Source organism: Prionailurus viverrinus, chromosome B3, assembly GCF_022837055.1.
Source record: "Prionailurus viverrinus isolate Anna chromosome B3, UM_Priviv_1.0, whole genome shotgun sequence".
In the NCBI taxonomy this organism is placed as follows: domain Eukaryota; kingdom Metazoa; phylum Chordata; class Mammalia; order Carnivora; family Felidae; genus Prionailurus; species Prionailurus viverrinus.
In genome coordinates this window covers 63,376,257-63,393,347 of record NC_062566.1, presented here as the reverse complement: position 1 = coordinate 63,393,347, position 17,091 = coordinate 63,376,257, and the positions used below count along the sequence as shown (strand labels likewise).

General features: G+C 41.1%; 1 protein-coding gene across 3 annotated transcripts in view; it reads right to left on the bottom strand.

Annotated features, from left to right (window-relative positions):
• Positions 1 to 17,091, bottom strand: part of ACTC1 (actin alpha cardiac muscle 1) — a 44,644-nt gene that overhangs the window by 23,943 nt on the left and 3,610 nt on the right. For 2 of the 3 annotated variants that reach the window (XM_047862632.1, XM_047862633.1), the window contains exons 3-4: positions 12,782 to 12,923; positions 11,502 to 11,592 (exon numbers count right to left, since the gene is read on the bottom strand). The gene's annotated coding sequence lies outside the window, so the exon portion shown is untranslated. Of the gene's footprint in view, positions 1 to 30; positions 190 to 11,501; positions 11,593 to 12,781; positions 12,924 to 17,091 lie in introns of those variants that run through there. The other variant, XM_047862631.1, reaches the window with a different exon arrangement.

The following is a 17,091-nucleotide window of genomic DNA, read 5'->3' as shown; positions in this document are numbered from 1 at the left end:
TTAACAGTTTAAATAAAAAGAGAGAGATACCTTCCAATGGTACACTTCTTTATCAGAAACTTGTTTTTCAGGGGTGCCTGGGTGGCTCAGTCAGTTAAGCATGTGACTTTGGCTCAGGTCATGATCTCATGGTTTGGGAGTTTGAGCCCCACATTGGGCTTTCTGCTGTCAGTGCAGAGCCTGCTTCAGATCCTCTGTTCCTCTCTCTCTCTCACGTGCATGCTCATGTGCACGCTCTCTCTCTCTCTCTCTCTCTAAAAAAAAAAACATTAAAAAAAGAAAAGAAACTTATTTTTCAACCAAAATGATAATGATAATATCAGAAACATAAAGGTAAATCTAAGCCACCAGAAGTATCACTATTATTATTAAATACAATATCCACGTGATTGAGAAAAAGCCTCCACCCTAGAAGAACCCACTGTCTACTTTCTCTGGGCTTATATCCCAGCAGATAAAAACTTACAGGGACATTTTACCCCATGGGGCAATGGCTGCCCAGTCACACTTATACGTTTCTTTGGTCAGTTCAGAATTTTATTCTCCACATTATTTCACATCTTCTCCATCCTCTTTGAACCTTCAGTGAACTCCCACTCTTGAGACAGGCCTGTGGAAAGAAATTTTAAAAATGAAGGCATTGGGGGGCGCCTGGGTGGCTTGGTCAGTTAAGCGTCCGACTTCGGCTCTGGTCATGATCTCACGGTCCGTGAGTTCAAGCCCCGCGTTGGGCTCTGTGCTGACAGCTCAGAGCCTGGAGCCTGTTTCAGATTCTGTGTCTCCCTCTCTCTCTGCCCGTCCCCTGTTCATGCTCTGTCTCTCTCTGTCTCAAAAATAAATTAAAAAAAAAAAAAAGTTAAAAAAAATTAAAAAAAAAAAAAATGAAGGCATTGGATGAATCCCAGCCCCTACCATGAGTTTAGAATAAGGTATCTCTAGCAACATTTTCTATCATCAATGTTTAGGATGTCCCTTGCCTTTTCCCTTCCTGAATTTCTCCTTCCATACTTTACACATACCAACTCCAGGGCTTTCTCCTTTGACTTGTCTACTCTCCCACAGTGGCGTGCTGATAAACTGACTCTCTGAAAAATACAAAGTCTGGATTTGTAGTTTTTATTGACTTCTGTGGTAGAAATACTCCCACCACAGCCAATTTCAAGCTACCACCATTTTGAAATACTTAACAACCAACTCTAGAGGCTGGGAGCCCATTCTAGTTCTCTGGGCTATCTGCATTGCACCATGTTCCCCTCTCATTCCTTAGACAGCTCTTCCCATGGGCCTCTATTCTCTGGTCTTTGTAGAGATTTTGTGCTTGATAATAGGATGACAGCAGCCAGGATCAGCTGAGCATCCTTAAGTCACTCATGTTAAACCTGTGGGCTGCTAACCCGTGTATTCTACTGTTCCACGTTTGAACTCACCTTTCCTCTTTCATGAAGTTCCATATTCTAGCAGGACTGACTAATGTTAGGGAAGCACAACAAGCAGCAAAAAGCCTCTTCCCTCTTTGACAAAATTTTGGTTCCATTCTGGTTTTAGGTCTTTCCCACATTTGACAAGAGGCAACTCTTATCTCTTATGCACTCCTCTTCAGGGCTTGATAAATATCAATGTGTACGCAAATACCTGGGTATCTTGTTAAAATGCAAATCCTAATTCAGGGGTGAGGTGGGCTCTGAGAGATTGAATTTTTTTAATTAATTAATTTTTAAAAATTTACATCCAAGTTAGTTAGCATATAGTGCAACAATGATTTCAAGATGAGAGACTGAATTTTTAACAAGTTCAGAGACTATGTATGTGCGGCTGGTCCAATGACTACACTTTGAGTAACATCAGACTCCATACTCTGTAAGGTCATCCCCAACTCTGGTTGGAGAATGCAGTTACTCAGCCCAGGTGGAATCCTGATCCTCTCTCTGCCTTTTGGGCAGGGCATTTCATCTGCTCTCAATGGTTCTCAGGACTCGGGTGGTGTCTCTCAGTCTTTCACCTCTGCAACCCCACTGCCCTCATCTTTTGCCATATCTTGAGTCAGTTCTCAACTACATCCCATCCTAGCAAAGTCAACATCCTCTGCTCCTTACACAGTCATCTTCAAAGCATCTTTCCTGCCCATCCCTTCTTTCCCACCAACCCACCTTCCTTTCCAGCTCATCCTCAATTCCCAGGCTAACACTCCCTGTCTAGTCTGTAGTCTAGTTTCAGCAGTGTTCTTAGCACGTGGGCATTTTTAATCGCTTCTCTTTATAAGGCGTCACTTTTCCATTTGTGTTCTCATGCACACAGTGTCTATTTATATTCTCAAATCTTTAAGAATAGAAGTCATGACTTTTTGCCCCTTTTCCCCACTTCTCTGAGCCAGGCATGGAGCTCCACATAGGTTGCTCCAGGGCAATGACATTCATAAGTGCCAACCAATGTCTTCTGGTGTCTCATCTTCTCTGTTCCTCTCTAAGCCCTTCCCTAAGTGATGCTCCGTTCTCCATGCTGCAAATGTCTCCCTCTTCCTCTGCACTGTGATATCATATAGACCCAAGTCCATCTCAGCTTCGTCATATGACAGAGCATAGAGTAGATCCTGCCTGAGCTCAGATTGCACTTCCACCTTTTATTAGGTATGCAGGTTTAGGTAAGTGATTTTGCCTGTCTAAGACTGTTTGGAATACAGGTGCAAAATTCAAGCAATTGTGAGGGGTGATAAAATAAGTCTATGAAAGTGCTTCCTATGGTGTTGAGCATAAAGTAAAATGTATGACCTTAAGAAAGTTATGTAAACTCTCCGAGTCTTTGTTCCTCATGGGTAAAATAGGAAAAATAGTACCCATCATACAGGGTATTTGTGAAAATAGAAGGAAATGAGGTGGGTGGAGTGCATCAACACTCAACCCACAGCTGTCTCCCCTTGGTTCTCTTTTTCTCCCATATGGGCAGGAACCCTTAGGCCAAGCTTGTTCTTGATGCTTTTTCGCTCCTCCATTCTCCACTGCTCCCTCCCTCTCAGGCTTCCTTCCTTCTCTCCTTTCCCTTTGTAAGTATTAATTTTACGTATTGATTCAAATGGCAATGTGAGGGGAGAATGGAATAATATTGTTGGTCTGCCTTAAAGGAATGATGGAAAAGACCATGAACTTACAGGTAAAAGGGGATGAAAATGCAAAATCGTGACCAGTTCTACATTAGCTCTTCATCCAGTCATTAAATACCAGGCTTCGTGGGAAATATCTGGTTATATAAGACATAGTCTTTCTCTTTAGATGCCTATGATTCCACACATCTGAACAACAAACCTTACTTTAAGTAAGACTACATTGTGAAAAATTCAACCTCAAATAGAAATTCTATGGTCTGAAAGGTAATGGCCCTAACATAAAATAAGAATGATTTCCTGGGGGTACTCCCCTGCTGACTATAATAAGCCTTTGCCTTTCTCCTCTGTTTCAATTTTTACTTTGATGGTTGCTTTATTTTTCTTTTTAAATTTTTATTTAAATTCTAGTTAGATGACATACAGTGCAATATTGGTTTTAGGAGTAGACTTCAGTGATTCATCACTTACACACAGCACCTAGTGTTCATCATAACAAGTGCCCTCCTTAATATATCCCACCCACCTCCATCCATTGTTAAGGGTCTCTTGTGGTTTGTTTCCCTTTCTCTTTTCCTTCCTCCCATATGTTCATCTGTCTTGTTTCTTAAATTCCACATATGAGTGAAATTAAATGGCATTTTTCTTTCTCTGCCTGACTTATTTTGCTTAGCATAATACACTCTAGCTCCATCCACATCATTGCAAATGGCAAGATTTTGTTCTTTTTGATGGCTGAGTAATATTCCATTGATTATATATACACCACATCTTCTTTATCCATTCATCAATTGATGGACACTTGGGCTCTTTCCATAGTTTGGCTATTGTTGATACTGTTGCTTGACTCTGATACTTGCTTAAAAGAAAACACTACTGGGGCACCTGGCTGGCTCAGTCAGAAAAGCGTGTGACTCTTGATCTCAGAGTCATGAGTTTGAGCCTCATGTGGGGTGTAGATATTACTTCAGTAAATAAAAAAAAAAAGAAAATACTACTAGTGAATTTTGTCTTTTCTTCCCCTCATCTTACAATTAACTTCAGAGGATATATTAAAAAAGGTGGAGGTGGGTGGCACTGAAGAATTACTATGAGGAAATATCAACCAACTGGGAAAAGAGAAAATACTAAGAAACAAGTCCTTTGGATAAAGGATGCAGTATTCTTAGATTCTCAACCCTGGCTACACAGAACAACTCGGGGAGAGTTTTAAAATGACCATAATTCAGATTCCATCTCTGACCAATCAAATAAGAATTTCTGGGAATTAGTACTTTTATAAGCTCTCCAGGTGATTCCAGTGTGCATTCAGGGTGAACAAAACACTCTGTTAGTTGACCAAGGGTAAGCATCACCTGTTAAGTAGATTGGTAAAGGAAGAGAAAAGAGTCTAACTTTATCCAAGGATATGTGTCTCTCAATCTTATTCTGTTCCCCAAGTAGGCCTTCATTCAATTCCCCAATTGCATCAAACCTTCACAAAGACCCTTCCTTCCTCTATTTTTTCATCTGTCCTATTCTAGCTCATTCCCCAGGCTCAGCTCGATGACTTTTCAAGAAAGCCCTTGCTAACCTAGCCTGTCTTACCCTGTGCTTCTCCTCAGCATCTACTGTAAGTAAATAATGTATTGTGTCATTGTGTTTTACCTGTGTGCCTTGCTAGAACAGGAGTTCTCAAAGTGTGCCACAGGCCAAAAGCATCAGCATCCCCTGGGAATTTGTTAGGCATGCTCACTCTCCAGCCCCACTCCAAACCTACTGAATCTGAAACTCTAGGGGTTGGGCCTGGCATTCTGGGATTTAACCAGCCCCCAGAGTGATTCTGATGTACACTGAAGTTTGAGAAACACTGAGCTGGAGTCTTAACTCCTTGAGGGGGTAAAGATCTAGTCTGTTTTTCTTTTTTTTTCTTTCTTTTTTTTTTTTACTACTCCATCCTCAGTGTTTGCCTCAGTGTCTTGTGAGAGACACTGAGAGCCCTTGAAAAATATTTCTTGGATGAATGAGTACATGGCCCAAGAGTGTGAGGTGGAGATCTCTATACCTGGAGGTAGGGAGCATGTTCATTTAAGCTACAGATAAACTCTACTACATAAATCCATATGTGTAGTAGGAATTTTTATTTATCCTCAGTTGACGCTGTTGACAAAGGTCAGCATCGTTACAAGATATTAGAAGATAGCAAAGGATTTAAACAGTGAAAAGACAGGTTTAGAGGATTTGTTATAAGAGGAAAGACAGCAATGGAGACAAGTGCAGGAGGAGGGGCTGGCAGCAGAGGTCTCGGGGAGAAATGAGGGCAAGTGGAGGGAGAAGCCTTTTTAAGAAGTTTGAGGGAAATGGGGAGCTGGCAGCTGCCCCAGAGGGACAGGAAGACTCTGGAGACAGAAAGGGTGTATATGGAGGAGAGAGAGGGTGGAGCCCTGGAGGATGAACAGCATGAACAAGCCAATCCCAACAGTCTCCTACAGGCAGGTGGGCACTGGCCCTAGTGGAGACTTTGTGGCTTGTGACATTGCTTGCCAGGCAGCCACAGCCTCAGATAAAGTGGTTTAGGCCCATTTATTTTCTAATTATGAAGAATTTAGAGTAGCCAAGCATCAAACAGGACCTCATATCCTTGTTCTATTCATAGTGCCTGGGTTCTGGCTTGATCTTTGTTACCATTATTACCCAGATCCAACACTGGTTTTTATCTTCATAAGTTGCTAGCCAGCGTACTTTCTTCTTCTGAATCCTCCCATTCATTTATTTACCTACTGTGTCTCTGACAGTACTCTAGAAACAAAGGTTTAAATTCTCCATTTGAGTCCTAGCCTTGAGCCTGGGTCCCCTCTTTCTGCAGTCAGAGTTCCCTAATGACAACTGTTGAGCAAATAACACCTCTTATCATTTCCAGGGGAGAAGTCCCACAGTGCCAGGATTTTGATTTGTATTTCCTTGATAATTATTGATGTTGAGCACATTTCCATGTACCTATCGGACATTTGTATATATTCTTTGGGAACTGACGATTCACTTCCTCTGCCTATTTTTTTTTATCAGATTTGTTGTTGTTGTTGTTGTTTGTTTGTTTTGCTATTGATTTGCATAGAACTGCATTTAAAAAATATTTAAATTGTATGGAAATTCATGGCAACGTGAATAACCATACAGCAAGGAAAATCTGTCTAGGAATAAAAGGAAAGGGAAAGACACATGCTGTTTCTGCAAGATATGCTATAGACCATCAAGCCAGGTTAAACATAGTATTTTCATAATATAGGTTATAAAACTGGCAAAAAGACAAATTCTAGTAAAAGATGTAACTATGAAATATCTACTAGAAATTAAATTCTCTTCAAAGTAGAGAACAGATGCATTTCCTCGTTGCTTTGCTAATATTTCAGGAATAAAACAAAACCACAAAACCCAAAGATTGTGTGGAAGGGGGGAGGAATCAAAGTTAATAGTTATATTCTTTTTTTTTTTAATTTTTTAATGTTTATTTAGTTTTGAGAGAGGAAGAGAGACAAAGCACAAGTGGGGAAGGGGCAGAGAGAGAGGGAGACAGAATGAGAAGCAGGTTCCAGGCTGTGCACTGACAGCAGAGAGCCCGACGCGGGCTCGAACTCACGAATCGAGAGATCATGACCTGAGCCCAAGTCCGATGCTCAACCGACTGAGCCACCCAGGTGCCCCAATAGTTATATTCTTATTAGAAAGTTTTGAAAATATAGGAGGGACTAAATGAGTTGAATTGAATTGAACTGAATTGGAGAATGCACAGCTTTGCAAGCAACAGACTAGCAAAGACAGCTGGATCTAGGCAGAGTTTTCCTATAATAGTCTTATAAAAGTCAGTTGGATCACTGTTGGAGATTTAACAGCCCATCTTTTTTCCCTTCTATTGAGCATTATAGCTTAAAATGTCCTTACATTTACATATAAAAGCACAGAGGTCTAAAGTTATGTCATTTTAGCATATGGTCCTATTTCTGAAATGCTAATTTTGGTAGATATTTTAGGCAGTTAGTGCTAAAGTTGAAACAAGAAAAGCCATCACCTACATTCTACAAGAGTTATATTTCCCACTTAGAGTTAGTGTTTTCAAATTGCCCACACTTCATTGCAATCAACTTTTATTTTCTGTTGTCCTATTTATCACTTTACTGAATCAACCTAGGAAGCTTGTATTTAAAAAAAAAAAAAAGAAAGAAAGAAAGAAAAAAGGAAAAAAACATCGTTGTTCCTGATTTCAGCAGCTCAGTAATCTGTCCTCTTTAACTGGATGGAAAGCAATGAATCTTGAGATAAGGGGTTAAGTCTTAGGTCACCCAAAAGCATCACTCAGCATGCATCCATTCCAGAATTTCAGCTATATCTGCACTTTAATGTAACAGTCACTGATACGAACAGGAGATATTATAAGAAGTATCTCAGATCATATCTGCACCAAGCAAATTATTAGCATTGCAGATTGATTTTTGTTCACTGAAAGATGGAAATTATTCTATTTTTTTTAATGGGTAACTGCAGTTTGCTTAATAAATATTTGCAATCATTGACTAAATACCTGGATATCAACTATGTGTAAGCGACTGCTTGCTACAATAAAACAGGCTGAAGGAAAGATGGAAAGTTTATTCTCCAAAGCCCCCAAGTTTTTAAATGTATTTCCTGTTTCTACCTATAAATGTTTCTTAGAGGCATCCAATCTATGTATTTTAGAATGCCATAAAAATGGCTACATTTTTGTTCATTTAGCACAAGTTCTTTGAAATTTTGGCCAAACCAATTAAACTTTTTTTTAAATTAAAGTAAGTATTTCTCCAGGGGCAGCTGGGTAGCTCAGTCGGTTAAGCGTCTGACTTCGGTTTAGGTCAAGATCTCACAGTTCATGGGTTCGAACCCCGCATTGGGCTCTGTGCTGACAGTTCAGAGCCTGGAGCCTGCTTCGGATTCTGTGTCTCCCTCTCTCTCTGCTCCTCCCTGGCTCGCACTCTGTCTCTGTCTCAAAAATAAATAAACACACAAAAAAAATTTCTCCAATGTGTTTTTTTTTTTTGGGGGGGGGGTGTTAAGATATCTGAAAAACAAGTTTGAAGCAGCCTCCAGAAAGCACAACCTGACAACTTGAAGTTCTCAACTTATTAGTATATACCAGCATCTGGTATCTGATGAAATGCTCACTAGGATGTTACCCTTTCCACCAAAAGTCTCAGTTCTCTGTGTACACAGTACTTCCGTGTCTAGGAGGCTAATGACCATGAAAAATACACCATTGATTCAGCGACAGATATTTGGGAAAAAAGAAACCACTCTAGAAAACGTATAATGGTTATAAATGTTACAATAGAGAGAAGGGCACACCTTATAATCCAGGTAATATAGTATTCTCATAAACATGCATGTACATACATACATATTTTTTTTCTCATAAGCATACGTATATATATTTTAATCTCTTTCTCTTTCGCACACACATGAACACACACATCACCTATGTGGGAAAACCTCCAACATCACAGTAAATATATTTCGATCTCACATTCATGCCATCAGGAGAAGCACACTTCTCACATAAGTGATACAATCTCACAGACTGGGTGCCATTTTCCATTCTTTAAATATTACAGTGCAAACGATAATTTCAGTGTGACAATATCATGGGGAATTTACAACAGTCAGGACATTCTGAATGGAACAGAGAAGAACTTCTAAATATCACATGTATGCACAATGCCTAGGTATAAACAGTAGCGGTGATCCTAACGTTGATTTTTATTGTGTTTAGAGGCACTTAAATCATACCACAAATGAAACTGCATTATTTTTATGTTGATTTATATAACTTTAATTATTTAAGGCCAATCATTTTCTAAAACTCAATAAAGAGGTTATATGTGACATTTTGAGGGGAAAGTTAAACATGGCTCCTAACCACAGGAGAAAAATATAAGGCAAAGGATAAAAGATAAACACGCACAGAAGATGACATAGCCATCTGTCAGCCTCCCAAAGGACATGTTGGTTTTCATGATGCTTTTTTCTGTTTTCTTTTTCAATGCTTTACTGGGCAGCATGCTGCTCAGTTAGCAACTGTCAGGTATAGGATTCAGACAGACACTACTGATAACTGCCTTTAGGTATACCTAATATATAAGCTGGTTTGTCCTAACAGATTTGGGGCAACAGTTAAACCTTTAAAGCACAGGTTTAACCCCAGATAAGAATCTCAAAGCTACCCAAGATAGACTTTTTACATATATGTACATATAGTTACATATATTTCACATATAAGGCAAAAGGTGGTTTAGATGAAATCATTAGGGAAAGCAAAGAATTCAGGTTCCAGCAGATAATGTACCAGAATAAGCTTAAACTACCCCATGAAAAGCAGCTAGAAATGCCAGATAAGGTAGAGCAGTAATTTTTTATAAGTGTATAGAAGCCTCTGTAAGAAACAGAAATCCTTAGATGCTAAAGATGAAAAGAGAACTGAAACCCTGACAGATAAGAATATGCTCTGATACAAATAATCTTATTAAAATGGGCAGAAGACATGAACAGACATTTCTCCAAAGAAAATATCCAGATGGCCACCAGACACATGAAAAGATGCTCAACATCACTCATCATCAGGGAAATACAGATCAAAACCACAATGAGATATCACCTCACACCTGTCAGAACGGCTAAAATCAAAGCCACAAGAAACAATAAGTGTTAGTGAGGATGTAGAGGAAAAGGAACCCTGGTGCACTGTTAGTGGGAATGCAAAGTGGTGCAGTTACTCTGGAAAACAGTATGGAGGTTCCTCAAAAAATTAAAAATAGAAATACCCTATGATCCAGTAATCACACTACTGGACATTTACCCAAAGAATACAAAAATACTAATTCAAAGGGGTACATACACTCCTATGTTTATGGCAGTATTATTTACAGTAGCCAAGAAATGGAAGCAACCTAAGTGTCCACTGATAGATGAATGGATACAGAAGATGTGGTGTACATATACAAGGACGATCACTCAGCCATAAGAAAAAAAAGAATGAACTCCTGCCATTAGCAACAACATGGGTGGATCTAGAGAATATAATACTAAGCAAAATAGATGGTTACCAGAGGGGAGGTGGGTGGGGGGATGGGTGAAATAGGTGAAGCGGATTCAGAGTACACTATCTTGATGAGCACGGAGTAATGTATGGAAGTGTTGAATCACTATATTGTACACCTGAAATGAATAGAACACTGTATGTTGTATATGTTATATATATGTGTGTGTGTGTACATATATATGTATATACATATATATGTTATACATATGTATGTATATATGTACATATATATGTATGTGTATATGTACATATATATGTATGTACATATGTGTATATGTGTATGTGTGTGTGTGTATATATATATGTATATATATATACACATATATATATAAAGAATATGCTCTGATAAAAGGGCTATTCTAGAAAATAGCTATCCATTGCAGTAACCTGAGAGCTTGAGTAATTTTTTTCCTTTTATGTTGAATTAAATTTCTATAAATCTTATCTTAGAATTACAAATCTGATGTGCACATATTTTAAGTGTGTAACTTGATGAGTTTAAAAAATGTATATATCCATGTAACCGATCAAGATATAGAACATCTCCACCCCAGAATGTTCCCTTAGGCCCCCTTCCAGACAGTCTCTACATCCACAGACAACAGATTCCTATCACCATGTTCTTGAATTTTATATAAATGGAATCATAATGTATGCATTCTTTTATGAATATCTTCTTTCAAAAATGACACAGAAAGATCCAGATATCTACACATAACTATGCCTAAAGGGGCTGCTTTAACCTGACAAAACTTAATAATGACAAAGGGTGTTTTTTTTTTTAATGTTTATTTATTTTTGAGAGAGACAGAGTGACAGAGCGTGAGTGGGGAAAGGACAGAGAGAGAGGGAGACACAGAATCCGAAGCAGGCTCGAGGCTCTGATAGATGTCAGCAGCACAGAGCCCGACGTGGGGCTCGAACTCACCAACTATGAGATCATGACCTGAGCTGAAGCTGGACACTTAACTGACTGAACCACCCAGGCGCCCCGACAAAGGGTATTCTTGAGAATGGCAATCTACACCCTAGTATATCATAAAAGGAATACAGAGGATTCCAGTATCAATCTCATGTTCTGTCTCATTAATAAGCTGTTGGACCCACTTTAACCAGTGTGGATGGAGAATGGCCTCCATATCAGTCTCATCTTTATGGTGCAAGTAATTTCTGTCACACAGGTATGGATCTGTGTGCAGATATTGACTTTCTCTTCAAAGATCATAGCTTCAGGATTTGGTCTTCACAGGGGGTACTTTATTTATAGATCGCCTTCAAGCATAGAGCCTTTATTATTTTGCTAACCTGAGAAATCCTGCAGCTTGATGTTTCTCACACAGGTTTGCTGGACCTTCTCCTTTGGAGCTGACGACCAGGTAGGCTTCATTCTGTTTTCCTGGGACAGATATGGAAAGGCTTGGATATCTAGTTTCCTTATAAAATATCTTTCTGCTTGATGAAGCTTTTGGGAACACCTTTATGCTTCCTCCAATCAACTACTGCACAGAACTTCCATTTAATTAATTTTCTTTCAAAATTATGAGGGTTACATACACTGCAAGCAGCCTCGAGTAGCAGGAGGCTGTGAGAGGGACCCCAGACTGGTTTCCTCTCACCCCTTCTAAAGATGGTGGTGATAACAGTGGCCTAGAAATGTTACGGCATCTCTTAGGCTCTCTGGATATGGGAGTTAGTGAATCTTTTTAAAAAGATGCCTGTAGAGAAGCTAAGATATCCAACTGTGAATTCCCCACCTTCGAGATTTTGTTTTGCATATCACTGCATTCAGGTGAGTGAGTATTTGGAGCTTACTAGGTAATGATTGATGCCTACCCCGAGCAACATATAAAGCTGTGGGACAGCTGGCATCCTTCAGATGCTCCAAACAAATGAGCACAGGATTGGTAAGCTGCCCCTGCTGAGTTGTTAAATGGGGCTGTGCTAGCTTCCCAGGCTTGAAAAGAAATGCAGGCAATAACATCCTAGCAAAGCTTGGCCCACATACCAAGGAGGTGACCTTAGCTGATGAGCTCTCTCTCAGCTCCTCTCCCCATGTGAACACCTGTCAATATATGCACCTCTTTTCTCCCAGCGGTCAAATTTCAGATGTTTTAGTTAGTCTGCAATGGCAAGGGTCTTCCTTGTTCGAAGCTGCAGGCAGGATTTAATCATGGTTGCTCAGGGCTAGAATGGCCTTAAAGGTCTGGTTAAATCAAGACTGCTGGGATTCAGGCTTATGCTAGGTGACATCTTAATCTAAAATGACACTGGACACCTTCTCTATCACAGCAGATGAAGGACAGAGAAGACATTTCAGTTGGGCCAAGGTGGGAGGGGGAAGGAAAAGGAAGGTGAGCAATGGCTCCTGACCCATGCAGGAATGCAGGCATCAAGGCTCAGGGCGAGGAGAAAACAGGCCAGTTAGGACAGGGGACTGGGACAGATGTGGGGAAGGCAGTGAGAAGTTCAAGGCCTCGGACACTGGGAGATTACAGTGAACAGTGGTAAGAAGGAGCAGAACAGGACCCAGGGAAGGGTGTGGGCCATGAGCCAGAAGCAGAAGAGAGGTCTCTGAGCAGACTTACCCCAGCGTGCACCACCTTAACAGGAGGTGGCTACTGTGCAGATGCCAGAGGCCTCCCTCTTGGCCAGGGCTGTGGCGGCTGAGGAAGGGGTCAGCATTGGGCAGTCATTCATCCTGTTTTGAAGCCAGATCTCTAGTCATTTCTGAAAAAAGAAAAAAAAATGAGGAGGAGCTGTGTTTTTTCCTTCAGAACTGATACGAATGATCCCATTATGTGTTGCACTAATAAAAGGAAACACAATCTAAGAGCAGCCAGTGTGGGGCTGAGGAATGAATGCTACTTTAACACATTTTGTCCATCTGTGATGCTGCTGACAATATTGGCAAAGGATAGGTAAGGTTGGTCCACCAGCAACATGTAAACAATTGTCAAGGCATCACTACCCGCAGAAATACATTTCAGAAAGCTGAGTGGGGCTTTCACTCATTTAAGAGGCCAGAGGGAGCCAGTTTACACAATACACATGTTTTGGGAGTAGATAAAAATGGATTTCTCGGCAGGCCCCTCTCCACACCCCCAGCACCTCCATCTTGTTTTTGGTGGCAAAGAACTGCACACACCAGCCAGTCCCTCGAGGCCCTTTTGCAAAATCTGGGTCCACCCTTCTGGGTAGCACCTCCATGTATGAGCCAGTCACAGGCATATGCTCTGTACTCAAATATCCTGTTTCAAATCATGGCTGCATCATTTACTGGCTGTATAAACTTTGGATGTGCTTCTTAATTTAAGCTTCAACTTCTTCACTTACAAAACAGAAACTATGGTACCATAAGGTCATTGTAAGAATCAAACTTAATCATTTATGTAAAACACATAAAACAGTATCTGAGGCATAAGTGCTCAATAAATATCATCATCATCATCATCATCGTCATCGTCATCATGGTCTAAGGTCTTTTCCCCACTGAGATTACGCCTGCTCTGTATTTTTCTCCCTCAACTCGCAGGGACAGAGCTGGGGAACAGCAGCCCTATCTCATGTGCTGATACTGGTCTGCTAAACTGAGGTATACCCAAAGAACAGCATTCCAACAATACCAGAGCTAGAAAGGGACTTTTGTTTTGTTTAGAGAGAGAGAGAGCACAAGTGGGGGAGAGGGGAGAGAGGGAGGGAGGGAGGGAGGGAGAGAGAGAGAGAGAGAGAGAGAGAGAGAGAAGAAGAAGAAGAAGAAGAAGAAGAAGAAAGGAGGAGGAGGAAGAAGAGGAGGAGGAGGAGGAGGAGGAGGAGGAGGAGGAGGAGAGGGAGAGTGGGGATGGGGCAGAGAGAGAGGGAGAGAGAGAATCCCAAGCAGACTCTGTGCTGTCAGCGCTGAGGCTAACATAGGACTCCATCCCACAGACGAACTGTGAGATTATGACCTGAGCAGAAACCAAGAGTCCGACATTTAACCAATAGCCATGGGTCAAGGTGTCCCTTGACCGGATCTTTTTGAACATTTTAAACCATGCAATAAAGCAGGTTTGGATGGTACATATTTATTATACTATCAGTCTGTCTAATGGAAGGGTGTGATACACAATCAGGGTGTCCTAAAAATTTTTAGCTAAATGATTCCTTAACTTTTTTGACTAGCAAATCAAGTCGTATGCCCCTTCTTCATATCAGGGGGCTTCTAAACTGCTGGAAATAGGAGGGGCCCTCTGGAATCCATCTAATGTGGGAGAGAAGAGAACATCCATAGGCAAGTAATGGTAACATCATGTGGTAAAGCCACATTTGGATAGATGATAATAATGGTAGTGACAGCTACTGTTTATGGGGTTCCCACTGTGTGTCTGGCATTATACTAGTCAGTTACCATAACTCAACACATTTAATCGTTATAACAACTCTTTAGGAAAGGTGTTGTTACCCCAATTATGTAGATGAGAAAGCTAATGCAGTGTGGTTCAGGGTCACCCAGTTAGCAAGTGGCACAGCTGTTTTATCAACTTTTAATTTAGGTCTGCCTGACTTTAAAACTACTAATCCACACTGGGTGGCTAGGAGGCTGGGAGAGGTAAGAGGGTAAAGGTAAGCTAGTAAGAGCTGGTAAGCTGTTAAGAGGGTAGCTGAAGAGTGACTGATTGATTTCACAAGGAAGAGAGGTGAAGCATCACAAAGGAGATGAATTTGGCCTTCTAGAATGAGTTAGTCAGGTGAACAGGAAAGAAAGAACATTTTAGGGGTGCCTGGGTGGCTCAGTTGGTTAAGGATCTGACTCTTGATTTTGACTTAGGTCATGATTTCAAGATTTGTGAGATGGATCCCCCTGCCACCCCTCAGTTGGGCTTTGCACTGACGGTGCAGAGCCTGCTTGGGATTCTCTCTCTGCCCCACCCTTGCTCTTGCGTGCTCTGTTCCCTCTTTGTCTCTCAAATTAAATAAATAAACATTAAAAACAAAAACAAAGAAAGCATTTTAGCAAGAGGCCATATAAGCAAAGATATGGAAGCATGTTGGATTTGGGAAACTGTGACAGACTGGCACAGTGTGATGGTGGCACTGAGCATATGGAATGGGGCTACAGTCCTTGTAAGTGGATTAGTGTGTCCCAGCACTGTATGACTGCCTCACTTCACTCATGACCTCCACTGTGGACCATGCTGCCTTGCCCCATCTGACACTGCATTTCCAGTCTGTTTCTGCTTTCCTCAACTCCTGATGCTGTGCCACCTGACACTTAATACTGCCCTTCTGAGAGCCCCCCAGCTTCCCTTCCTGATCATCATTATCCCTCCAACAAGTCTACTTCCAGAAATTCCAGACAATTGGCCCATCCAATCTAGCTTGAGACGAAGGACATTATCCATGTGCTATCTGCCCCCTAGTCCCAGACCTGGGTTTAGACTTTACCCTGTAGGTCAAGAATTCTTAAAGTGGGATACATGGACCAGATCCATGGAATCATGAACCACTAGAATTCTAGGAAAAATACTGTCACTGAAATATTAAAGGGAATTGACGCTTTCATTAGATTCCCAAAGGGAATACTTTCTCAAAAGATCAGAGACCAAAGATCATGCACTGTTCAATAATGTAGCCAGTAGCTACCCATGACTATTTAAATTATCTAAAATTAAATGAAATTAGAAATTCAATTTCTCAGTCTCACTAACCACATTTCAAATGCACATGTGGACGTTAGTGCAGATTAAAGGACATTTCCGTCATTGCGGAAAGTTCTATTGGACAGTACTGGCCTAGATAATGAGGTGCCACTGAGGGCGGTAAAGAGGGGAACCACATGTGGTGTAAAAAGCTAGCTAACAGCAAATGGAGGAGAGATCGGGGAAGGGTAAAGCCATTAGTCAGGGAGGCTCTGGGAGGAATGGATCTCATACAGTAGGTTACAAGTGTGAGTAATGGAGAGGAGGTTACAAGTGTGAGTAATGTGTCTGAGTACTTGGGGAAGGTCTGGAAGGAGGATAGAGGCAGAGAAAGAAGTCAAAGCCAACTCTAAGCTTTCTAATTTGGAAAATGCCCACACAGGTTCCTCTCTGGCCTCCCTCTCCTTCTACTGCCCCCCTCGTCCTCCTTAATACCCTGGGCCATGTCCTGGGTCCAGACCCTCACCTCACCATCTTCTCTGCCTAGAATATTCTTCCTCCAGGAATCCAAATGTCTTCTTCCCTTACCAGCATGAGTGACTAGGAGATGGGGAGACAGTGACTGTCACAGAAGCAGGTGTGAGGGTGAAAAAGCTGATGAGTCATTCTGCTGATGTGAGTCTGAAGGGGCCAGTAAAATGCTGAGTCATCACAGACCAGTGCCAAATATTCACTGAGGAAGGGCAGACAGTCACTACCAGGGCAGCATCTGGAAACAGGTAAAATTGCTCTCTCACCCCAGGTACTCAAGGTCCTCAAGTATTCACCATCATCTCAATCTTCTCTCAGGAAATGTCCTGATAAACTCAGCAATACTAAGTACTAAAACACTAATGTGTACAGTATGTTAGCCAACTCAAATGTTTTTCATTTGAATGTGGGAAAGGGTTCTAAGCTCTAAGACTGAATCTCTAATGGTGGATTTTTATGCATTGCTGTCAAATCTAGCGAGAACACATTTCCCCTACGCCTTCTACTCCTGATGCCTCATAGGTGGCCTTCCTTATGAGCTGACTAAAGCAGTTTGTGAAGGGCATTTAGCAAAGGGTGGACAGACAAATTCTTTGTGACTAACTCTCCATTACTCAGAAAATGTAAATGGATCAGAAGTCCCATCCCCTCACCCTCTGAGCATGTTGGTAAGCACAATGTTACTGTATAATGCAAAAATTTCCAAATAGAACTAAACTCAGGTCTATAAATACACATGATTAAGGCTT